At 34.4% G+C, this 5,868-nt stretch overlaps 1 non-coding gene across 1 annotated transcript; it reads right to left on the bottom strand.

Moving 5' to 3' along the window:
- Positions 1-4,219: 4,219 nt before the first annotated feature.
- On the bottom strand, positions 4,220-4,292 carry TRNAV-UAC (transfer RNA valine (anticodon UAC)). The gene has a single exon. It is a non-coding gene; the product is annotated as a tRNA-Val (tRNA).
- Positions 4,293-5,868: the final 1,576 nt, after the last annotated feature.

Here is a 5,868-nt window from a genome sequence, read left to right as displayed (position 1 = left end):
TTTCTCTGATATTATGTAGACCTGCCACAATCTTTGTCACTCACCTCTGGATTCTCTCCACAGAATGATGTGACCAGATTTATATGCAGTAGTCTAAATGTGGTCTTATCAAAGTCTTATAAAAGGGAATAAAAAACCTCCCTGTCCCTGCTTGTCAGCGTATGTTCTTCAACAGCCACATAATCCGATGTACTGTTTTGGCCATATTTGCAAAATGACCTCTAAACTTCAACCTCCTGTCCATAATCACTCACAAATCCCTGGCCTCAATTGCCTGCAGTTCAATTTCATCAATTTGACCAAACACTATAGTGCTCTGCTTGTGATCTTTTCTTCCCAAAGTGCATCACCTTACATTTGGACACATTAAACTGGCAGCCATTTACCTATGCCCATACTGCCAGGTCAATTTAAATCATCCTGCAGAATCTCTACAGCATCTTCATTAATTATTGCTCTTCCCAACTTGGCATCACCAGCAAACAACTGAACATTTTCCCTCAAATTATTTATTTATCATTGGTGTACAAATGAAACAGCAGAGGACAAAGTACTGAGCCCTGTTGAAAACAACTAGTCACTTGCCTTCTCCTGGACTCAACTCCTCTATAAACCACTCTTTCATATTCGTCCATCAGCCACCATCTAATCCAAATCACCAGATTCCCAATTATTCCCATTTGCTCCAATTTATGCAAGTGTTCTATGTAGAATCCTGTCAAATGCCTTTTGCAAAGTTCAGCAGTACCACTGAGTAGCGATTTTCTTTATCCAACTCCATTGTCACTTTGTTATAAAAATACTTCGGTGATTGGATGAGAATCAGTATACTCAGCTTACGATGGTCGTTTGCAGCTATTATGAATGTCTGAAATACCAGACACATATGCGAGTAAATGACATAAACAAATTACTAAGGCAATACTTACCCTTCACAAAACCACATTTCTCCTTATACAGTATTGAAAGTTTATTTTTCACTTGGTCAGACTATAATAAATTTAGTTTAATCCTTTATCCAAGTGTGTGCAAACAAAGTTTGCACCTGAAAGTATCTTCAGGACTGGGGGTAAAGTGGTACAACACCAGGCAACTCCTTGCAAAGGTGGAGCAAGCTACCAACACTCCTATCTCAGTATCTCTCATAATGCAAAACACATCTCCTTGTGGATATGTATAATGTTAGGCATTATACAGTTATACAGTATCATATTCCTATCTGTCCTGAATTCAGTCTTTTACCAATTTCTTCAATACTTTTCCTGAAATACTGATGTATTTCAGTCAATGTCATTATCACCATCTGGGTGATACATGCAAAATTATCACTCAGTAACTCAACTATTTAATTTATTTCTGCCACCTCACTACCGTTAGCACCAGTAGCGCACCCAGAGGAGGGTGGGCAGGGGTCCTGACCCTCCAAAGAAAAAATGAAAAAAAAAAAACACCTAGAAAATGTTTTAAAAATCTTTTCTTAATTAAAACTCTTCTTTTTTTTTTTAAATTTATATTGTGTTGTGTCTTCTATTTCTATACTACTTATGAATTGGCGATCACTGCAGATGTTCAGTCATAGGTCGTGTGCGATTTGTATTGTGTATTCTCAAATCGTCTACTCAACTTTCCCCCCTCGTCCCAACATTAAATCCTGAGTGCGCTATTGATTAGCACATTTTAATGCCATCTTTCAGTCTACAAAAGAAAGCCAGCAGCACATTATATTCCCAATGGTCGCCATGCAAAGTACTAACCATGTTCAATGTTCGGTAACCGGATGAGAATCGTATACTAAGCTTAAGATGGTCGTTTGCAGCTATTATGACTGTCTGAAATACCGGGCACAGATGCCAGGCTGTAGGGCTGCGCTCATGTTTCTACAACATGTTGCATAATAATAAAAATCACAGCACGCATATTTAGACTACAGCTTACACTTTTAACTAATTGTTGTAATTTGCCTCGTACTTTAATCATTATCAGTTTAATTTAAAACCATATATATACAGTGCATATTTATACCATCATAAACAGCCGGAGAGAGGAAGAGTGAATTCGATTTAATATGAACAATCTAAATTATACATATAAGCTTACACTGTGAACACTTAGAGACGTCTTGGGAAAAAAAAAAAAAAGACATAATATACTGACAAAAAATAATAGTTGTAGTGGTGGTGGACAGTAGATGGCGATGTGTGTAATTGTTGAATGAAATAACGGAGACGGTGAATTGGGTGTAAAGAAGAGTATGCCATCCCCCGATGAATCTTTGGATTCTGTGGATGTATCACAATAATAATAATAATAAGAAGAAGAATCTGGAAGGAAATTATCCAAATTTTGAAAGGAGCTCGAAGATATTAGCCGCAGACTGGAATGCCTTGTCTTACTACAGAGAAAATTATCGAGTTCAGAAGAAACTACATGTTGATTAAAAAAAAAAAAAGTTTAAGAACCTTTAGAACAGCAAATCCTCTAACATTTTTAACATTTAACATTTCACGTACTTTTGTGTAATTAAATTAATAAATTTCTGTATAATTTCATTGTTTGCGTACCATATTAGTTTGGTGGCTATTTCGATGTGGTATTTTACAGTTTAAAAAAGCCTAATAAGCGCTTTCCAGGAACCAATTAAGTTATATGAGTGGAGATCTATTAGATAGATTTTGTACCTGTTGCAGTGTGCGCACTCAGGATTTAATCTGGGGGTGGGGGGGAGCAGACGATTTGAGAATGCATACTACGCATTGCATACGATCTATGACTGAGCATCTGCAGTGAGCGCCAACCAAGTATTCCTTATGTGACTGCTAATTCATAATTAGTATAGAAATAGTACGACACAACATAAATAAAAAAAAGAATTTCAAATAGGGAAAGATTTTTGAAATTTTTCTAGTGTTTTTTTTTTTCCTTTTTTTTTTTCTTTTTTTTTTGGGGGGGGGGGGCCCTTGCGCCATACACACACGGTAAGCTCCCGCAAGAGAGCGACTCGTTATTCCATCACGTCAAATGAGGCAACTCACATGGATGCAGTGTAAGAAACCAAATGACAGCTTCTTGAATATCACTATAAGAAACAAGAAAACATCTTAGCTTGATTTAGCGAAGAGAAGAGAAGCAAAGATACTAAATGCTCTGTTTTCATTTTTATATTCTGCTTTCTTTTCAGATGGGCCTGTACAGCTGTATGGAAATTCATCTATAGCGCTAGGTTCACCAAAGAAGGACCATCTTAATCTTGATTCTAGTCGCCTTCTATAGGAACTTTTTCTAAGCCTTATTTCTACCAGTTCATCGAGTTACTCGATCTCTAGCACGAGCAAGAGGGTATTTTCTCCTAGAAACTGGGATTTTTAGTCCCGTAAACTGAAGAAAATTGACCATAGAACCACACTCCTTCAGACATTAATATAATGCTTTAGGGTTAGAAGTAGAAACCACAAGATGACGGCACTTGTCTGATTTTCTTCATCGTATCCCGTATATAAACTATCCACCCTCCTCAGTCTCCAAAAGTCAGAAAGGATTAAAACAGCCTCTGCTGCTTCCTATAGACAATAAAAGATGCTAGTGGATCTCTTTAGAATATCTTCTTAATTTATGATTTGTTTGCATTTTTTTTTTCACTTTTAGAACCTAAAAGTACTTAATTTCTAGAATAAGAGTGTTTTGAATTTATACTTATCAGTGGCGCACCCAGAGGGGGAAGAAGGGGCCGGGAAAACCCCCCAAAGAAAAGGAAAAAAACACTAGAAAATTTTCCAAAAATCTTTTCCTAATTAAAATCCTTTTTTTTTTTTTATTTATGTTGTGTAGTGTCTTCTATTTCTATACCACTTATGAATTAGCCATCACTGCAGATGTTCAGTCATAGGTCGTATGCGATGCGTAGTGTGTATTCTCAAATCGTCTACTCAACTCTCCCCCCCCCCCCAAGGTTAAAATCCTGAGCGCTCGGCCCCCTCCAAGATTAAATCCTGAGTGCGCCACTGATACTTACTGCATAGTCTAATAATACGCCGTTTTATATACGAATTAATTTGTAAATAAATATTAGCACTTCAACAGATATATTAATAACATCGATTTGTACATATTGATATGTATGATTAAGCGCATGTTTAATATTCATTAATTGATGCTATGTCATTTTATATATTAACATTTAATCGATGTAAAGTACATGTTGAGTGAAAAAAATGGAACTTTATGGTTCCGCCTGGGATTGAACCAGGGACCACTCGCGTGTAAAGCGAGTATGATAACCACTACACCACGGAACCATATGTATCATATGCATTTATCAAATCTTATTAACATAAAATTTTCAAATTGAAATTTTATTCATTTTAATTTATGTATATAAATATATAAAAAATAAAATTATCATTTTAATTTATGTATATAAATATATAAAAAATAAAATTATCATTAGAATTATATGAAATTAATGTGCAATATTTTATAATACATTTCATATCTATCAAAATCAAATATGTAGTTTACATCTTTTGTTTAAAAATTCAAAATAATAATAATAACGACAGTAAACAAATCCAACCATTATTGGAGTATTGCTTTCAGTATACCAAGAAGTATAATAATAATAATTTAATGAGTTCATTGGCTCTTCACTGTTCCAAAAGACTAAAGAAGTTTGTTGTCGAGTATTCCTGACGCATTGCCACAATAATTCTTTTCTGGATATTGTAAATGTATCTGACAAGTTGCTTTTTATCATTTATGTTGCTATTTGAGAAAACGTTAAGATATCAGTAAAGCTACTCGTCTACGATTCTCGAGTACAGTCTCCGAAACAAGACTCGTGTCACTGTCTATTATTGTCCTAGATTTTGTCCCGATTTTTAAATTTTTTTTTTTTATTTCACTTCACCTCTCGGATTGTATTTCTAATTAGGAGCTTTTATAGCAATTAAATCAAAGATTAAATAAACATATCTTGTGAAACATTGAGTGAGAAACTAGCAGCAAATCCCGGTAAAGGTGTCGGTAACAATCTGTCTTTATTTAGAAATAAAATGTGTGTGTAAAAAAAAAAGAGTATATCATTTAAAATCGTGTCCCAGTCCCCGAAATCGCAAACATAAGACAATGAGTCTCACACTTTATTGAATTTGTGCATGAAAATAAATAATATCTATTTTTGATCAGGAATGTGAAGAACGTAACCTACATATTTAAAATTATATTTTGTAGTAGCAAAGCAGTCTCGTTAAATGTAGTTTTAAGCCACGATTCTTCCAGAAGATTTCATATTAAAAAAGATGGAGTGTTATTATTATATAGAATGTTTTTCACTTGGTTGAAAATTAAATTAAACTTGCCAAGAAATTATATTCTTGTTTAATCCTTTATCCAAGTGTAAGTAAACTTTTTTTTTTTTTTTCGGCAAACGGATTTTTACATTTCACTGTTTATCGAAGCCGATACGAAGAATTTTGTTAGTTCCAGGAAAAGATTTAAGTACTCAGAATTTTATTCTGTACTGCTTGGCGTTGGTAAGAAACATACAACAGTAGTCATGGAGTCATATCAATAGATAAATATCGCCTCTATACCGTGGTTTCTGTTATATTATCACCTACTAGCTAGCAAATGTACATATTTTTCAGAATAACGTTCACACTTACACATGCCACTAGGTAGCGCAGGATAGACCATTAATAATACAGTATGTTTTCATATATAATGTAAATATATTGTAATCACAATAAAGATAAAATACTTGTAAAACGCTGGCTTGTTCAACTAAGAACTACTCGCGTGTAAAATGAGCGTGATAACTTCTCGACGGCTTATTAAGCTTGCATATTTACAGTAAATAAATGAAGATCTTTG

This window comes from Typopeltis vanoorti, chromosome 15 (genome assembly GCF_054136105.1).
Source record: "Typopeltis vanoorti isolate ZY-2024b chromosome 15, IOZ_Tvanoo_1.0, whole genome shotgun sequence".
Lineage (NCBI taxonomy): Eukaryota > Metazoa > Arthropoda > Arachnida > Uropygi > Thelyphonidae > Typopeltis > Typopeltis vanoorti.
The sequence above is the reverse complement of the archived record's forward strand: the minus strand, read 5'-3'. Positions and strand labels throughout refer to the sequence as shown.